General features: G+C 34.2%; 1 protein-coding gene across 1 annotated transcript in view; it reads left to right on the forward strand.

Annotated features, from left to right (window-relative positions):
* WASL (WASP like actin nucleation promoting factor) overlaps positions 1-21,314 on the forward strand; it is a 114,063-nt gene that overhangs the window by 34,938 nt on the left and 57,811 nt on the right. The gene's annotated exons all lie outside the window — the stretch shown is intronic.

Consider the following 21,314-nt stretch of genomic DNA (forward strand, 5'->3'; position numbering starts at 1 on the left):
CAAGTCTTTCATAATCTCTCACCACAAGGCTTGCTGTTACTGTGTATAATATTCCATTAGTTCTGCTCACTTCACTCAGAATCACTTCATGTGAGTCTTTGGAGGCTTTTCATTTCTTATAGAAGGATATATTCCATTACATTCAAATACCACAACTTTTTCAGCCATTCCCTAGTTGATGGGCATCCACTCGGTTTCCAGTTCCTAGCCATTACAGAAAGGATTGCTACAAACTTTTTTGAACGTTGTAATTCCTTTTTCTTCTTTTATGATCTCTTTAGGATACAGACCCAGTAGTAGTACTGCTGGATCAAAGGATTTACAGACTTTTTATAGCCCTTTGGGCATAGTTTCAAATTGCTGTCCGGAACTGCCAGATCAGTTTGCCTATGTGATTTTTGTACTTTCAAGAAAAGCACATATTAAAATATAGTATGGTTAATATTTATTTTCTTAGTTCTCACCGATAGTATTTTCAGTATTTAAACATCTATATTATTAAAAGAGCCCAATTTTTTTTTTGAGACAGAGCTTAAAATAAAAGAGGAAAAAAAATCATTTCAGCAAAAATAATATAATCACCAATCAATTCCAACAACATATGTATAGTTCTACACCCATAGTTTCCTATCTATGACAAGGAGAAGATACATTTTTCTATTTCTTCTTTTGGGCCAAACATGGCCCATTATTATTACATAGTATTCTATGCAAAACAGGTATAATGTAGGGTCATTAAAGAAAGGTGAAAAGTAAAGAGTCTGTCTTTTCTAATATTAAATGATAAGACAAAGAAATTGGGTTTGTATTAAAATCTTCCTCAATCTTCCACCATGTTGTGCTGCCTCTCATATTTGGTAAATTAATAGTGAGGTAAGATTAGATAAGATAATTTTCAAGTTGTTTTTTAGTGCTAAGTCTGTGATGCTGTGTGGATAAATTTGACCTCTTTCCCAAATCATGTATAATAAATATAACTGTTTTCTTTTTACAAATTATACAATTAAATGGAAAGGAAAATTACACCTAAAAATATAACTGACTTTATATATAGCATTACTAAAAAAATTTGATTGATATTTTGCCAAATTGAATGAATAATTTTAGAACAACTATAAAGTTTACTTTAAAAGTGAAATAAATATGGAGGGAGAATCAGGGTTTTCATTTAATGAATGTTTAAAATTTCAAAAGCCCTAAAATAAATCCTACAGTCCTGGGTTCCACATTGTTCGAAGGGTGTCAGTTATCTTGTACATATCTTGTTTTCATATAATTGTTGCATATTGTCTCTCCCATTAGACTATGCACTCCTTTATCATGGGGACCAATTTTTAAAAATATCTGTAGGGGTTTGCATATTGCTGGCACAACTGAGGTGCTTAATAAATGTTTGTTGATTTAAGAAGCCAAAAACTACCCACAGAAGGACATGTAAGTTAAAGAATTTAAGGGATATTTAAAAGAACTGTTAATGTTTAGCCTGGTAAAGATAAAAAATGGAGCAGAGGAGGTAAGGAAAAGTGGAACATGATAACTGTCTATCAAGTATTTGGAAGGCTATATCATTGAAGAGGAATTAGACTATGAACTGTCCAATGAATGGAAATTGCTAAGACATTGCAAATTTAGGTTTGATATAAAGGAAAAACTTTTTTAGTAATTAGAATTTTTCAAAAGTGAAGTGGGTTCCTGCTACTACAGATTTTTAATTAAAAACTGAAATGCTGGTTGGACTAGATCTCATTCAACTCTAATATTGTCCTAAATTAGGCTTCATAAAAATGCCTTTATTCAGGAGGTATCCTCCAAAATAGTTTTTGGGACCATTCACTTTGGGGTAGAGAACTGAAAGATCTTTGAGCAAATCCTACCTTGAGACACAAGGGCAACCCAGGCAAGGAGAACTCTCGTGATGATATCTCTTATGGCAGGGATGCCTCATATGGCCTCAACCATTTTTGGAGGAGAGAATAGGTAATCTGGGTCAGTCAGGAGCTTACCTAGGGTGTAGCCCACTATCTAAAATACTCGGAATATTTCAAACATTTCTGCTGATTTTTGCTAAAGCTTTCTTGAAATACTAGTAAAAACATGTTTTCAACACCCTCTAAATTTCATTACCATAGAGAAAAGCTCTTTTTTGCCTATCCTGGTTTTAATTCTGTATTTGGCAACTATGATTATGTTAAGTATAAGTGAATTTAAATAATTTAATAGGGGAACTTAGTTTTTTTTTTTTTTTTTTTTTTTTTTACTGGTTATACATGTACTTAATTTTTAAAAATACACATTTATTAGTCATGTTGGGAGAGAAAAATCAGAACAAATGTGAAAAACCATGAGAGAAAAAAAAATAGAAACAAAAGGGAAAAAAACATGAATATAGCATGTATTGGTTTACATTCAGTTTTCATAGTTGTCTCTCTGGATGCAGATGGTGTTTTCTATCCAAAGTTTATTTGTATTATCTTAGATCACTGAACCTCTGAGAAGAACCAAGTCTTTTGTAGTTGATCATCACACAATCTTGCAATTATTGTGAACAACATATTACTGGTTTTGCTTGTTTTGCTCTACATCAGTTCATGTAAATCTTTTCAGGCCTTTCTAAAAGCAGCTTATTTGTCATTTTTTTATAGAACAATAATAATCTGCTGTTACTTTCTTGTACCACAGTTTATTCAGCCATTCCCCAATTGATGGGGATCTACTAATTTTCCAGTTTTTTACCACCACTAAAAGAACTACTGCAAACATTTTTACATATGTGGGCCCTTTTCCCTATTTTATAATTTCCTTGGAATACAGACCCAATAGAGACACTTCTGAATCAAAGGGTATGCACAGTTTGATAGCCCTTTGGGCATGCCAGATTGCTCTCCAGAATGGTTGGATCATTTCACAATTTCTCCAACAATGTATTGGTGTCCCATTTTTCCCACATCCCCTCCAACATTTATCATTATCTTTTTCTGTTATTTTAGCCATTCTGAGAAGTGTGAGGTGGTACCTCAGAATTGTCTTAATTTGTATTTCTCTAATCAGTAGCAATTTAGAATAATTTTTTCATATGATTATAGATGGCTCTAATTTCATTATCTGGAAATTGTTTATTTCCTTTGATCTTAATGGAGGACTTTAAAAATGTTATTATTTTAGTAGTTGAAGTTGATTATTTCCTGGTTGTTGTTTTTTCCCCCTTACTAGCAGCATTTGTATCAATGCGAACTGAAATAGCACATATTAGAATGGAAACCATAATATTTGAAACATTTCTAGAGTGAACATTATATTCTTGGGAGCTGGTAGTATTGAATGTTGGGGGGAGTTATTTAATGATTTATTTATTGAACAAATAAAGGTTTAAAGGTTGTTGATTGTTGAAAGAGTGAGAGGGCTCAGAAGACAGTAAACCTATGAAACACTGGCTTATTAAAACCTTAATGCATTTTTTTTAATTTTTAAAATTAATTTTATAATTATAACATTTTTGACAGTACATATGCATAGGTAATTTTTTACAACATTATCCCTTGTACTCTCTTCTGTTCTGAATTTTCCCCTCCTTCCCTACACTCCGTCCCCTAGATGGCAGGCATTCCCATACATATTAAATGTATATCCTAGATACAATATATATGTGCAAAACCAAATTTTGTTGTTGTTGCAAAGGAAGAATTGGATTTGGAAGGTAAAAATAACCTGGGAAGAAAAACAAAAAATGCAAACAGTTTATACTTATTTCCCAGTGTTCCTTCTCTGAGTGTAGCTGATTCTGTCCATCATTGATCAATTGGAAATGGATTAGATCCTCTCTTTGTCGAAGATATCCACTTCCATCAGAATACATCCTCATACAGTATCATTGTTGAAGTGTATAATGATCTACTAGTTCTGCTCATTTCACTCAGCATCAGTTGATGTAAGTCTCTCCAAGCTTCTTTGTATTCATCCTGCTAGTCATTTCTTACATAACAATAATGTTCCATAACATTCATATACCATAATTTACCCAACCATTCTCCAATTGATGGGCATCCATTAATTTTCCAGTTTCTAGCCACTACAGAAAAGGCTGCCACAAACATTTTGGCACATACAGGTCCCTTTCCCCTCTTTAGTATTTCTTTGGGATATAAGCCCAGTAGTAGCATTGCTGGATCAAAAGAGTATGAACAATTTGATTACTTTTTGGGCATAATTCCAGATTGCTTTCCACAATTGTTGGATTCTTTCACAACTCCACCAACAATGCATTTGTGTCCCAGTTTTCCCGCATCTCCTTCAACATTCATCATTATTTGTTCCTGTCATCTTAGCCAATCTGACAGGTGTGTAGTGATATCTCAGAGTTGTCTTAATTTGCATTTCTCTGATCAATAGTGATTTGGAACACTCTTTCATATGAATGGAAATAGTTTCAATTTCATCATCTGAAAATTGTTTGTTCATATTCTTTGACCATTTATCAATTGGAGAATGGCTTGATTTCTTATAAATTAGAGTCAATTCTCTGTATATTTTGGAGATGAGGCCTTTATCAGAACCTTTAACTGTAAAAATGTTTTGCCAATTTGTTACTTCCCTTCTAATCTTGTTTGCATTCGTTTTGTTTGTACAAAAGCTTTTTAATTTGATGTAATCAAAATTTTCTATTTGTGATCAATAATGATCTCTAGTTCTCCTTTGGTCACAAATTCCTTCCTCCTCCACAAGTCTGAGAGATAAATTATCCTATGTTCCTCTAATTTATTTATGATCTCATTCTTTATGCCTAAATCATGGACCCATTTTGATCTTATCTTGGTATATAATGTTAAGTGTAGGTCCATGCCTAGAAAGCCTTAATGCATTAACAGTTATGGCTGTTAAGTTTCATCATATAAGTACAAAAAATATTTTTTGAAAATTGCCTTTTGAATAGCTGTAGAAGAAAAAGTAGAAGGAGAAACTAGAAAGCTACTCTCCTTGTGTAGAATATTATAAAGGAAGATTGTTATAGAAAAACTAAAAAAAAGGCCCTAAAGTTTAGTAAGTTTCATTATAATCAATAAGCAATTTCCCATCTCTATTTAGATTTAATATGCATCTTAATACTTGAAGGAGACAGGGAGTGGTAGAGAGGAATTGACCAGAGAATAATGCCTTTTATAAATTTTTTCTTTGTAGTTCTGTATCTCATTTTATAATCGGTAGCATTTTTCCCCTCTTTTGTATTGTAAACAGAATGCTTCTTAAGACAGATTGACAGGAATAATAATTAGCTTGAGTTCTAATTTTAATGACTGCTTTTAGAGGTGACTTAATTTTGAAATTATTAATTTTAAATGGATTTTTATAATTTTCACTTTATAACTCCACAATTAAAAAAAACATTTCCTCTTTCCTTAATCTTTCTTTTTTCTCCTTTTAAAATTTTAAACTTAGTAAACATCAACTAAAATGAGTAGTTCTGTATACACGGTAGAATGATGAGATTGTACATGCAGTTGTGAATCTCGTGTATACAACTAGCTTTTCCTTTTAACTATGAAATAAATTCAACTTTTCTACTTTCAAAACTGTCTTGCTTTTCTGATTCCTTCTGGCCTTCCTTAGTGTTCTCTTTAATGTATTTCAGAAATGTTTTACTGACTTCCTATGCGTTTTCTTTTTTGCAACCCTATTCACTATTTCCTTTCTCCTTCTCTTCCCCAATTCCTCTTCCCTTTCCCCCAAATTTTTTTTGACGGGAAACTGTACTCCGAAATATTTGTAACTAAAATGTGTAGTCAAACAAGTCTCACGACGATTGTCTAAAAATTTATCTTATGCTGTACCTTGTCTCTTATCCCTCTATCAGAAGGCCTCTAGCCCAGTTACTTTTTAAACAAAGTTTTATTGAAGCACTTTTTGACATTGCTGTTACTTCCTAGTAACTCCCTCCTTCCCTTCTCCCCATAATATAATCCTCCCTTATAACCAAAAAGCACAACAAAATACATACCATGATATGCCTGATATTATATGTCTCTTCCTGTTTGTCTTAGTTGTTCACATTGTTTATATGTTGTTAACTTCATTAGAATGTAAACTCTTAGGGCATTTGCTTTTCTTTGTATCCCAAATGCTTAGCACAGTGCCTGGGACAAAAGTACATGTTTGTTGACTAACTTTTATTTGTCTTCAGATCAAAAAATCAAATATAATAGTACGTCTCAGAAGACTTGAAAAGATTACTGACAAGAATTAGAAAGAAACCATGTAAAGTGATTTTTGTCAAAGAGATGTCCATCCTCTTTAAATATTTTTTTAAAAATTCTACATTTCTTGGGACAAGAGAAGGAATAACTAATGCCTGTGGTGAACTTCTTCACAATTTTCACTTATTCAAGAGTTTGAAGAAGGTGCTCTCTTCCTGCCATTCCCAGAATTGAATGGACTACCTGCAGAAAGCCCTAGAAATCGTTTCCATATTTGGGTGTCTCATTGCAACCATACTTACAGTTCCCATTAATTGCAGGTTTCCGAACTTTTCCTGAAAGGGCTGAAATAAAGATGCCCTCATATAGCTGGGTCTGTGGCACGGCAATGAACAAATTTAGTTGGTGTACTAAGAATATAGACATACTCACAAAATGTGACTGGTTATCCTTTCTGTTAGTGGACTTTACCTTCTGTTGGAAGGCTGCCATTACATAGACTAGTGAGGGCACCATAATTTGTTGAGGGAAAGAACCTAAAGATTAAACTTACTAGGAATTTCCAAAGAGTGTTAGTACCTGAATTAAATCTTAAAGAAGATTATTCTAGAGGTGGAGTAAGAAAGTAGTGCAATCCAGCATTGTGGAAGGCAGAAAAGGTGATGCTGAAGTGGAGTCAGACTACAAAGGGCTGTAAATGCCAAGCTGAGGAGTGCTGCTTGGAGGCAGTGGGTGCACAGGGGAGGGACTTGGTCAGACCCTTTATTTTAGGAAGATTATTTTATAGACAACGATGGAAAATCTATTGCAAAGTGGAGAAACTAGAAGTAGGGAGACCAATTAGGAGGCTTTTGAAAAAGAGGACAGAGCCTTAAGTAGGGTGGTTATTGGTATTAATGCAAGTGGGGAGATGCATACAAAAGTTGTTGTGGTAAAATTGACAATTAATTGGGTGTAGAGGGAGGGATAAAAGTAGAAGATAAATTTGATAGTTCAAATCTGCTTGATTGTCAGACTCTTGATACCCTTAACAGAAATAGGGAAATTTCTAAAAGGGCAAAGATCAGAGGAAGATAAGTCCCATTTTATTATTTGAACGTGGTGAGTTGAGACTTATGCAGAACAATAGGAGATGTTTAGTAGAGAGGAACTAGAGATAGGAGGTTTTAAGCCTGCATTTATAGATTTGACAGTTAGTTATCCACATTGAGATGATAATTCTAATTATGAAGGTTTTCATCCTACATTCCTAATTCTCCATCACCATTATGAGTTGCCAAGTCTTGTCACTTCGTCTTCATGACATCAGGATACAGATATTAAGTAATTATTTAATAAATGCTTATTGAATGACTTTAGAAAATGCAAGTTTTAAAATTTGTTCATATTTGGAAAGGAAAGCACTAAATTATGTATGGGTTTTTTTGTTTGTTTTTGGCTATACAGTCAGGGTTAAGTGATCTGCCCAGGGTCGAACAGCTGGTAGGTGGCACTTGCCTGAGATCATATTGGGACTCAGGTCCTCCTTTACTCCAAAGCTGATGCCTTACTCATTGTGTTACCTTGCTGCCCCTGCATAATGCATTAAAAAGTACTCCTATGGCAACCTGTTAGAAGTTTATAAGGGCTGTCGTTTGCATAGGATTTTCCCAATACAAAAATAATTAAGAGGGTGCGTCTGCGTGTGTGTGTGTGTGTGTGTGTGTGTGTGTGTGTGTGTGTGTACTGGTTTTTTCCCCTAAGTTTAAAAAAGTTCCAATACATTGCTTAAGCTTTTTCAGCGGCATCATCTAAAAAATGACAGTATTGGTTTACATGGTCATTTCCAGCTCAACTATTATAAGATCCATTTATATGCTTTTGTGATCTGCATTTTAGAGAAGCTAGAAAATAGCTTTAAAAGTCCTTATATATAATTATTTGAAAAATTATTTTTATAAGGTGTGAAAGACAACTTGGCATAATAGAACATTTGAGCTGAAGTCAATAGATTTGGTTTTAGTTTTAATTGTGCCTAGCTAAGTGATTTGGGGAAAGAAAACATTTCTGACTTTATTTTCTTGTTTTCCTATTTGTGAAAGGAAAGTGTTAGAGAAAATAAAGTACTTGAAGACTGTGATTGTTTCCCTTTTGTCTGACATGAGTATACCTAAAAATGTCTTCTTTTTTTAAATGACTTTTTGGATTAAATCTGTCTTATGTTTTCCAACCCCTCTATTTTTGATATTCTATAATTTGGAAACTACAGCTGTGTCTGTTACATCTTATGGCAGACTTCATCCTTCATATCCCATTTGCCCTGACTTCTTAGGTTCTTTATTTATCATTTAGCATCCATCTCCCTCCTCCTCCCTACCTCTGAATCTGCTGTCTTAAAGATCAGCAGTGATCATTTGAAGCATTCCTCTCTGGCGTCTCTCACTCACCACCTTTGGGGACTTCACCAGTCATCTTGATATGTGTCTTGCCTACTGGACTTCAGTAAATCTAGAGGAAAGAGTGAGTCTGATAACTTTGGACAGCTCTATCTCACTTCAGTCACAAGACAAGATATCATCCTCCAGAGAGGTCTTGAGAATGAAGGACAAACATTATTCACTATTTATTTCATAGAAGTAAAAATGTGGAAATGTCTTTTCCATACCTGTACTATAAATCCACTGATTTCATTGGTTTCTATATTAGATGATCAAATAAATACCAATTCCAAGGTTATTAAAAGCATTTAGGTATTTTATTGAAATAAGAATACAGAATAGATTAAAAAAAATAATAATAACTTTTTGACAGTACATATGCATAGGTAATTTTTTACAACATTATAATATTTGTATTTTATATATAAATTTAAGTTATATTAACTTATATAAATTTTAATAATATATATTTTATATTATTTATATTATATACATATTATATATTATATATAATTACATTAAATAATTAATATATAATATTATAATAAATATTATATTATAAAAATTTTAAATTATATAATTACAATATATTAATTATTATAATAATTTTAACACTAACTTACCTTGTTATCCATGTGGTCTATGGAAAACAGCCCTAGATTAAGAAACCAGAAGCTGAGAATCTATATCTATCTGTGTGACCTTGAGATAATCAATTCTGCTCTCCAGGTCTATTTCCTCATGGGAGAGCTATTAAATTAGCTGATCTCTGTGATTTCTTGTAGCTCCAAAATTCTATGATCCATTAGGTGTATTTCTCAAAAGACCCTAAAATCTGAATAGACTATCATGAAGCAGTCTCCATAATAAAAATGAAGATGGAGACAATAACATTTATATAATATTTCTGCTAATGTTGTATCTGACTCTCTGGGACAATACTTATTAACAAACCATACTAGAGTGGTTTGCCATTACCTTCTCCAACATGTTTCCTTTTACAGATGAGGTACTGAAGCTAAGAGGCGGTAAGTGACTTACCCAGAATCACAAAGCTTGAGTTTTATAAAAACGCTCACAAACATTTTATGATTTTATACCCACAACAGTCTTGGAAGGTATATGTTATTACTATCACCATTTTACAAATGAGGAAACTGAGGCAGCCAGGACAAGTAACTTGTTCAGGATTATACAATTGGTAAACATCTGATACCACATTTGCACCCAAAGTCTGCTTGATCCCAAGTCTAGCATGTCTATTTTAGTGAAAACCCCCCCCCCCCCCGATCTTTCTTTCTGGGGAGGGAACCCCAAGCTTTTATTGCAGCCTTAAAAATTTGCTCATACACTGTCATGGTATATTTAATCTGTTATGAATTCTCTCCATACTGTCCTTCACCAGCTAATTGCCCGAAAGTGAATTGTGTTAACTCCTGTTTCTAAATTGCATCTAACTTGGATCTTACATAATTCATGAAACTCTGCAAGCCACAACAGATTTTGTCCAGGTTCTAAACATGTCTTTGCTATGTATTTCCAATCATTTGGGGTTAGGACTTCATAAGACAAACCATCTAGTAACATTTTAACATAAGCTGATGTAAGCTTTTTTCAAATCTTTAATTTTATTCAAATCTAAAGGTGTATATCTTCTCCTTTTTTGACCCACAGAGTCAATCACAGGATATGCATGTATAAAATCACTTATATCCTGTCCTTCTCTCTTAGCTTTAACCAATGCTTTTTCTAATCTTGTCATAGGCTACTTAACAGGAGATTCTGTTTGTATTTCTGCCTCTTCCCCTTCTCTTTCTTGTTCCACCCCTGAAAGGTTAATTGAGGGAGGAGATGGGAAATGCTCCTGTTGCTCAGAATTGTACTTAACTTCATTGTTACCTAATTCATCCTTTTCACCTAGTTTAGTTGATACCTCCCCATTTTGCTCCTTCATCTCTTCCTTTAGAATAATAATTTTTAAAGCCACTTGGATTAAATTGTAGGTATGAAGTGTATCTTTGGAAATTGAGTTTGGTTTGGAATTGTAGTGTTCACCTAATTGCTGTCCTACTAATTTCCACTCATCTGGATCCAATTCTTTTCCCAGAGGAAAACAAGGACATATGACCTGCACAGTTTTTAAAAGTTCAGTGATTTGCTACAAAATTATAATCAATCCTTGGCTTTTCATAACCTTGATAATGCTCTCTAAACATTTTCCTTGAACAGAAGGCATTTGCCCCATTTCATTGAAATTCTACTTTAGCTCTTTAACAAAATTTCCTTGTTACTCACACTTCTGGGTCAGAGAGACTTTTCCACAGAGATCTGGATCGGAGGCTTTTCCACTGGAATTAGGATCGTGTCTATCCCTACTCGGGCGCCAAATTGTAAAGGTCCGGTCTTCTCTAAGTTATCCTTCCAGACCGCTGTCTAAACTCAATCTCCCAGTCAGACTCCTCTTCAGGCTCAATGTTGTCTCTTTTATCCTCCAAGAGAATGGGCATGTGAGAACTCAGGGGCTTGTGGGAAAATACTTCAACCAATGAACTTGTTCCTCTTAAAGGTGCAAACTCCTTTAAACATGTGAACTCTAATTCAGAAGTCCAAAGGTGTAAACTCCCTTCAAAGGCCTGAACCAAAGGTGTGAATTCTGAGCCAGAGAATTGTTTAGGCAACTTGAGTTCTCACCTTGTAATCCTAACACCCTTGCACTCACTTCTGTTCCGACTTTTCCTTTCCCTCCCTTCACCCCCTCCCTTAGATGGCAAGCAGTCTTATACATGTTAAATATGTTATAGTATATCCTAGATATAATATATCTGTGTAGAACCGAACAGTTCTCTTGTTGCACAGGAAGAAATGGATTCAGAAAGTAAAAATAACCTGGGAAATAAAAACAAAAATGCAAACAGTTTACACTCATTTCCCAGTGTTCCTTTTCTGGGTGTGGCTGATTCTGTCCATCATTGATCAATTAGAATTGAATTAGATCTTCTCTTTGTCAAAAATATCCACTTCCATCAGAATACATCCTCATATACAGTATCATTGTTGAAGTGTATAATGATCTCCTAGTTCTGCTCATTTCACTCAGCATCAGTTCATGTAAGTCTCTCCAAGCCTCTCTGTAGTCATCCTAATGGTCATTTCTTACAGAACAATAATGTTCCATAACATTCATATACCACAGTTTACCCAACCATTCTTCAATTGATGGGCATTTTCCAGTTTCTAGCCACTACAAAAAGGGCTGCCACAAACATTTTGGCACACACAGGTCCCTTTCCCCTCTTTAGTATTTCTTTGGGATATAAGCCCAGTAGTAGCATTGCTGGATCAAAAGAGTATGAACAATTTGATTACTTTTTGGGCATAATTCCAGATTGCTTTCCACAATTGTTGGATTCTTTCACAACTCCACCAACAATGCATTTGTGTCCCAGTTTTCCCGCATCTCCTTCAACATTCATCATTATTTGTTCCTGTCATCTTAGCCAATCTGACAGGTGTGTAGTGATATCTCAGAGTTGTCTTAATTTGCATTTCTCTGATCAATAGTGATTTGGTACACTCTTTTATATGAGTGGAAATAGTTTCAATTTCATCATCTGAAAATTGTCTGTTCATATCCTTTGTCCATTTATCAATTGGAGAATGGCTTGATTTCTTATAAATTAGAGTCAATTCTCTGTATATTTTGGAGATGAGGCCTTTATCAGAACCTTTAATTGTAAAAATGTTTTGCCAATTTGTTGCTTCCCTTCCAATCTTGTTTGCATTTGTTTTGTTTGTACAAAAGCTTTTTAATTTGATGTAATCAAAATTTTCTATTTTGTGATCAATAATGATCTCTAGTTCTCCTTTGGTCACAAATTCCTTCCTCCTCCACAAGTCTGAGAGATAAATTATCCTATGTTCCTCTAATTTATTTATGATCTCGTTCTTTATGCCTAAATTATGGACCTATTTTGATCTTATCTTGGTATATGGTGTTAGTGTGAGTCCATGCCTAATTTCTGACATACTAATTTCCAGTTTTCCCAGCAGTTTTTGTCAAACAATGAATTCTTATCCCAAAAGTTGGGATCTTTGGGTTTGTCAAACACTAGATTGCTATATAGTTGTTGACTATTATGTCTTGTGAACCTAAACTATTCCACTGATCAACTAATCTATTTCTTAACCAATACCAAATGGTTTTGGTGACTACTGCTTTATAATATAGTTTTAGATCAGGTACAGCTATGCCACCTTCATTTGATTTTTTTTTTTCCATTACTTCCCTTGAAATTCTCGATCTTTTGTTCTTCCATATGAATTTTGTTGGTATTTTTTCTAGGTCATTAAAAGAGTTTTCTTGGGAGTCTGGTATAGCATTAAATAAATAGATTAGTTTAGGGGGTATTGTCATCTTTATTATATTCTCTTGGCCTATCCAAGAGCACTTAATATTTTTCCAATTATTTAAATTTGACTTTATTTGTGGGGAAAGTGTTTTGTAATTTTGCTCATATAATTCCTGACTTTTCCTTTGGTAGATAGATTCCCAAATATTTTATGCTATCAACAGTTGTTTTGAATGGAATTTCTCTTTATTTCTTGCTGTTGGATTTTGTTGGTGATGTATAAAAATGCTGAGGATTTATTTGGATTTATTTTGTATCCTGCAACTTTGCTAAAGTTGTGAATTATTTCTAATAGCTTTTTAGTAGAATCTCTGGGGTTCTATAAATATACCATCATGTCATCTGCAAAGAGTGATAATTTAGTTTCTTCATTACCTACTCTAATTCCTTTAATCTCTTTCTCAACTCTTATTGCCAAGGCTAGCATTTCTAATATAATATTGAATGATAATGGTGATAGTGGGCAACCTTGTTGCATTCCTGATCCTACTGGGAAAGATTCCAATTTTTCCCCGTTACATATGATGCTTACTGACAGTTTTAAATATATGCTTCTGACTATTTTAAGGAAAAGTCCATTTATTCCTATCCTCTCAAGTGCTTTTATTAGGAGGGGATTTGGATTTTATCAAATGCTTTTTCTGCATCTATTGAGATGATCATATGGTTTTTGTTAATTTGGTTATTGGTATAGATAATTATGCTAATAGTTTTCCTAATATTGAACCAGCCCTGCATTCCTGGTATAAAGCCTACTTGGTCATAGTGTATTATCCTGGGTATGACTTTCTGTAATCTTTTTGCTAACATTTTATTTAAGATTTTAGCATCAATATTCATTAGGGAGATTGGTCTATAATTTTTTTGTCTCTTTTCAACCTACCTGGTTTAGGTATCAGTACCATGTCTGTGTCATAAAAGGAATTTGGTAGGACTCCTTCAATCCCTTTTTTTTTCCCCCCCAAACTGTTTTGTATAGGTCAGATACGTTTCACCATAAATTGAATATGTCTAATATTTTTCTCTTTAAGCCAATTCTGATGGCAGTAAGATACATACTATGTTCATCCCCCTCCATTCTTTCTCTCACATATAATAGACTTCCTTTGCCTCTTCGTGAGATGTAAGTACTCCCACTTTACTCTTTTCCGGGTACAATTTCCTTTCCACCTCTAGTTTCTAGAACCAATTATACATGTGTTCTTTATATATTTTTATAGCAGAAATATAGTTCCCAAGATTTCTTTTTACGTCTTTTGAGTTCTATATTTGTAGATCAAACTTTTTGTTTAATTCTGGTTTTTTCATCAAAAATAGATGAAATTCACTTATGTCGTTGAATGTCCATCTTTTTCCTTGGAAAAAAGATGCTCATTTTCACTGGGTAAGTTATTTTTGGCTGCATACCAAGTTATTTAGCTTTCAGAATGTCGTATTCCAGGCCCTTCAGTCCTTTGATGTGGACGCTGCTAGATCCTCAGTAATCCTTATTGTGGGTCCTCTATATTTGAATTGATTTTTTTCTAGCAGCTTGCAGTATTTTTTCCTTTGTCTGATAATTGTGGAATTTGGCCACTATATTTCCTGGAAAATAGTGTCCAGGCTCTTTTTTTCATCATATTTTTCCGGGAGTCCAGTAGTTCTCAGATTCTCTCTCCTATATCTATTTTCCAGGTCTATTTTAGTTTCCTCATTACCTACTCTTATCTAATTCCTTTAATTCCTTTTTTTTTTTTTTTTTTTCCTTTTTTTTTTTTCTTTTAGTGCTTTTTGGGGTTATAGCTTTTACCCCTGTGTTTACAGCTTCTCTGCTTGTTTACTGGCTTGCTGCCAGGGCAAAGTAGCTACACTGTGGTAAAGTTCTCCCTGCAGAAATTGCTGAGATCACCCCCTACCCGCTCTGATCTGCTCAGTGTGAGCTACTTGTCACGCACTAGCTGCTTGCCCTCAGCCTGCACCTGATCAGGTTGTCCCACCCTTGAACAAAAACAGAGCTTTTCTGGTGAATTTCAAGGATGTCTTCTGTTGGTAATTATTTTTTGGGGGGGTTGTTTTTTGGTTTTTTGGGTTTTGTTTTTTTTTTTTCAGTCAAGCACTAATTCTGAGGCTTGTGTGTGTTCTCTCCACCATCTTGGCCAGAAGTATTACAGAATAGATTTTAAAATGAAAAAAAGTCTTTCATCTTGGAAATCAGTTAACAAGTAAACATTTGTTTAAATGTGAAGGATATTGAACATACAAAAATGAAATAATCCCTACCTTCAAGGATTTTAACAGTCTACTCAAAGTGACATTATATCTGCAGATAAATAGAGAATAATTTTAGGAGGACTAGAGCATGATCAGCCTAGGATGGGTGAGGTGTGTTGGATGGAAGATCAGGAAAGTATTCATGGAGAAGGTGGGATGGGAGCTGAGTCTTAAAGAATACTTGAAATTTTCAGAGGTCTAAATGAAGAAAGAGTTTATTCCACAGATGGAGACTAACCTGGGCAGAGATTGAGCAGCATTTGAACTCTGAGAACAATTAGGCAAATGCATTGGAATATAGAGTTCATGAAGAATAGTAATGTGAAATAGTTCCGGAAAAGTATGTGGGACCAAAAGTAGGGAGACCACTTATGATTTTTTTCAGTAGAAAATGATATGGACAGACCTTTATTGAGTAAGGAATTTTAATATGGGAGCTATGTGGTTATTAATGAATTGCAGAAGAGAGTGATTAGAAACTGAGAAACCAATTAGAAAACTATTGAAATTATCCAAGTGAGAGATACCCAGGATGGTGGACCTTGTGTGTGGAGGGAATAGAATTGAGAGGCATCATATTTGATATGGTCAGATGAAGGAAAGGGAGGAGCCAGAGATGACTTTGAAGTTTCAAACCTAGTTGACTGGCAGGATATTATCCCCTCAATTTTAAAAGGAGGGTAGTTTGGAAGACAAATAATTTTGGAAGTATATATCGATTTACCTTTAGACATGGTGATTGTAAGATGCTAATGAGACTTTCAGGTGGTGAATATTTAGTAGGCAGCTATTTAAATGGGACTAGAATCCAGGAAGAGAGATTAGGGTCGATTACTTTTTGGAGGATTAATAGAAATGATCATCGAATCCATGAAACTAGTAAGATCTCCAGAAGAGAAGGAGAAGGGTCTTGCATAATGGCTTGTTAAGATGAACCATAATTCAGCCAAGGAGAGAAAGAAACAGATTGTTAGGAAAATAGTTGTGCATTGTATAGAGTTTGGTTTTAGAATCTGGAAGTCTTGAGTTGGAATCCTGATTAAGTCACTCAACTAGCTACACGATGCTAGGCAAGTCATTTAATGTTTCTCAGCCTCATTTGATTCATTTATAAGATGATATTACTTGAACCTATCTCAGGGAGTTTTTCTGCAGATAATATTACTTAATTTCTGTAAAGTGCTTTGTAAATATTAAACATTTATATAACAGCTGTTATAATTATGAAGTCAGAGGGAAGTGACTGTTCAGTCTCCAAAATGGACACTTTGAATGAGTTTTTGCATTTAATAATTAAGACATGATTAATCATAGAGAAAGCTGTTTCAATTGTGACTGAAGTAAGGGATGAATGGTAGGTGAGAAAATGAAAATAAGGGAAGATGCTTTTCCCTGACTTCCTCTGGCAGCATTCATCAGTGTATAAGTGGGAGAAAAGAAAGAAGAGGGAGAGGGAATTGTTGGAAGATGGTGGAGCAGGTCAGAAAGTTTTCAAGCTGTCCAGACTTCCCCAACAAGCAAAACAAAATTGTACCTCAGGACAAATGCAAACTGTTGGAAAATAAGACTTGGGGCAGACGATCCCAACTCCTGGGACAATCTGAGACATCCCAAGAAAGACCTGGGGTCCTGGGGACCCAGCTTTAATATGTGTGAAGTTTAAATACCCCCAGATCAGCTTTGCTGAAACAACCAGAGGTAAGACCTGGAGCTAGCTGGGTTCCTAGTAGCTTCTGCAGGAACCACAGGAATTTTCACATCCCTGACTTGTAGGTAAGGAGTCAGAAACTCATACTAAGACAACTCTTGAGATACCACTACATACCTCTCAGATTGGCTAAGGTGACAAGAAAAGATAATGATGAATATTGAAGGGGATGTGGGAAAACTGGAACAGTGATGCATTGTTGGTGAAGTTGTGAAATGATCCAACCATTCTGGAGAGCAACTTGGAACTATGCTCAAAAAGTTATCAAACTGTACATACCCTTTGACCCAGCAGTGTTTTTACTGGGCTTATATCCCAAAGAAATACTAAAGAAGGGAAAGGGACCTGTATGTGCCAAAATGTTTATAGCAGCTCTTTTTGTGGTAGCCAGAAACTGAAAACTGAGTGGATGCCCATCAATTGGAGAATGGATGAATAAGTTATTCATATGGAATATTATTGTTCTATAAGAAACAATCATCAGGATGATGTCAGAGAGGTCTGGAGAGACTTAATGAGCTGAAGCTGAGTGAAATGAGCAGAACCAGGAGAACACTGTACACAGCAACAAGACTATATAATAATCAATTCTGATGGATGTGGCTCTCTTCAACAGTGAGATGGTTCAGACCCATTCCAATGATCTTGTGATAAAGAGAGCCATCTACACCCAGAGAAAGACCTGTGGGAACTGAGTGAGGATCACAACATAGCATTTCACTCTTTTTCTTGTTGTTTACTTGCATTTTGTTTTCTTTCTCATTTTTTTTCCCTTTAACATGTTTAACATATATTGGACTTCTTACCATCTAGGGGAGGGGATAAAGAAAAGGGGAAGAAAATTTGGAACACAAGGGTTTTTGTAAGAGTCAATGTTGGAAAATTATCCGGGCATATATATTGAAAATAAAATATATTTCGAAAATAAAAAGCATGAAATAAACTGTTTAATTAGAAAAAAAATAGAAGTGTTTAAAAAATAGAATGTGAAACATAAGAAAAACAGATCTGGAGGACAGATCAAGAAGAGAAAACAAAAGAATAATTGCACTATTGGAAAGCCATGACCTAAAAAAAAAAAAGAATCTTGACACAATAATGCAATAAATAATTAAAAGAAAATTATCCTGAAGTGATACAGCAAAAGGGAAAAGAAGAAATAGAAAAAAATATCCACTGATCACCACCCCAAAGAGATCCTACAGGGAAAACATAGAACTATTATTGCTAAATTTAAAAACCTAAGAATAGTAGTAGTGCCTGAAAACATAATATTGAATGGGGAAGAGAGGATCTGAACTCTAAAGAATTCTAAGAGGCAACATCAAAGACTAATTTCAAGGGACTCAATAAACACAAATTATTTGTTTTATATGTTTGACATTAGTAACTAGCAGTCCAAAAGAGAATTGGGGTAGAGCAAAACCATGTAGGAAAAAAGTAAAAATAATAATTATTCAAATGAGGTTGACAACAAAAACTTATATAGGAATTAGAAGGGGGAAGAGGGTTGATGGTTATGAAAATCTACTCATCTTAGGGATGATTAAAGAGGAAACAATACATGTATTTGTGTATATATATATTAAGAAGGGTATAGCACTTTCCAAAATCTATAAAGAAATAAGGAGGAAGGAGGGAATTGGATAAGGTGGGGTATAGAAGGGTATATAAATTAATGAGAGTGGGAAAAGATGTGTTGATTAATAGGAAGGGGATAAAGAGGGAGAGATTGGCTGAGGGAAGAAGATAATGGAGGAATCCTTGTTAGGGCACAGAGGTGGCCAGAGATTGAGTGATAGCAAGGCTAATTAATAGAAATAAAGTAGGAGAGTTAGCAGGGATAGGAAATAAGAAATATACATAAATATAGTAATGATCAGGAGTAGAATTTATTGGGGGGGGAGTAGCAGTAGTAATCATTGATTCAGACAAAGTCAAACTTTTAAAAAGTTTCAGTCAAGAGAAATATACATATATCATCAACATTAATATTTAGTTTGTGTATGTATATATGTTGTATATGTATACTATATAAACATCTTTGTATAACCAGCCTTCTTGAGAGAGGTGAGGGGGAAAGGGGGAAAAAGAAAAAAGTAAAAACGGCACAGCAAAGAACAAAAGAAACATAAGAAAAACAGATCTGGAGGACAGATCAAGAAGAGAAAACAAAAGAATAATTGCACTATTGGAAACTTCTTGAAATGGAAATTTATTGTTACATATTTTGAATCCTTCCTAATGTACTGATAGGCACATGGCAATGGTTTTTTGTTTTTCTATTTTTTTATTTTTCATTTAAGTTTCAAATAAAGCAGATAAAGGGTAGTACTATTACTGTTCAGGTTTTAAATAATTTATTTTGGTGTTGAATTAGTTTCACATGGAGTTAAAACAACTAGTATCTAGTATCATAGAATTGAGAGGTTGAAATTTTGTTCCGGTAAAACCGGAATCTCCTTTGATTATTAGTAGCAAGATGACAGACATAGATGATGCAGATCTTTCCTGTTGATGGTAATGCCCAACTCTAGTGGAAATTTACATTAGAAATCCAGTAGGGGCAAACCCACAAACTTGTTGCTCAGATCCAAACCCAAATCAAATTTTAGATTGGGAAACAAGTCAGGCTTTGCTCTGGATCAGACCACTATAGGAACCTGAAAAATAAATATAATACTCAACATCCTCAAGAATGCAGCCAAAGAGGACAACCACACCCCCCCCCCAAAAAAAAAAAAAAAAATCTGTCCAGGTATTCATTCTAATAGGTATGCTAACTTAACAAAAAATTCAAACTCAGAAAGAAAGCTAACAGAATGAACCAAAAAAATCTCAATCTCAAGAATGGTCATCTAGAACACAAACCTAAAAGAACATTTATATGCAAAGCTTCTAAGAAATAAACTATGTAGATACAAGTTCGCCTAGAATTCCTGGATGAAATAAGAATTTAAAAACTAAAATGAGTATATTAAAAGGGGAAAGGGGAATGGAAAAGACATGAAAGCAATGCAAGGAAAAACTGAAAAGGGAATTAACAACTTCATACAAGATTATTCAAGATAGTCTCTCTGAAAGAGAATGAAACAAATAGAAGTTAATGACTCCATGAAACATTCAAAAATATAAAAAAGAAAAAATATTGAAGAAACAAAAGAAAATGAAAGGAATTTTTGTACAAACAATTGACCCAGAAACAGAACAAGGTGATAATTTAAGAATAATTGGACTACTTGGAAACCATGCCCCAAAAAGCCACCTATGCATCATATGTATCATATGTTGAGAAATTGTGATAGAGTATCACTCAAATCCCCCAGGAACAGAGGACAGTGGGAAAATAGAAAGACTCTACAGCTCACAGCCTTACAAACAAATCAAAAACATTATAGCCAGAAAGAAAGAATTCAAGTCAAGGAATCACATTTAGAATCACTTAAGCAGCCATCATGTCATCAAGGAGTATAGAGCTTAGAGTGTATTACTAAGGGCAAAGGATATAGACTTAACTTACTTAGCAAAAACTCATATAATCCCATAGAGAAAATGGAACTTTAAATAGAGGACTTGTTAGCATTCCATCTCAAAGAGTTTTATAAGAGGGCTTGAGAATGCTTTTATTCTATGTTTATATACACGAGGAGGGAATAAAGTAGAGGAAGGGCAGGGGAACTGAACTGCCATAATGGAGGTACTCACATAGAAGGGGGAATATTAGGGGGAATGTGGATAGCACTGGAACCTAATTTTCATCTGAATTGCTCAAAGGAGGAAAGAATTCACATGGTTGGGTACAGAAATATACATTTCACCAAATTGGGAAATAGGAAGGGGGGGGTAGGAAGAATTAGAGGGATAGTATTTTAAGTGATAGATCAGTTTTAAGCAAAATAATAATAAAAATATTTATGGCAGCTTTTTTTTTTTTTTTTTTTTTTTTTTGTGGTAGTAAAGAAATGGAAACTGGATGATGATAAGTTGCCCCTCAACTGGAGAATGATTGTACGAGTTATGCTTGTAAATATGATGGAATATTGTGGTCGATGATGAATGAATAATGATGAAAGGGATGATTTTTGAGAAATCAGGAAAGTTTTCTTTGAAGTAATGCATAATGATAAACCAGCAGAACTGGAAGTGAATCATTTTACACAGCAATAACAATGTTATAAAGCAAACAATTTTGAAAGTTTTAGAACTGATCAGTCCAGTAATCAGTATTTCCAGAGAACTTGTGATAATCTCCTGACAGTTTATGGACTCACAATTCAGATAAAAAATTTAATTTTTTTTTAACATGGTCAAAGCACAATTAAAAGGGGGGGAAATATTTATTTAT

The sequence above is a fragment of the Sminthopsis crassicaudata genome, chromosome 5 (genome assembly GCF_048593235.1).
Source record: "Sminthopsis crassicaudata isolate SCR6 chromosome 5, ASM4859323v1, whole genome shotgun sequence".
Classification (NCBI taxonomy): Eukaryota; Metazoa; Chordata; class Mammalia; order Dasyuromorphia; family Dasyuridae; genus Sminthopsis; species Sminthopsis crassicaudata.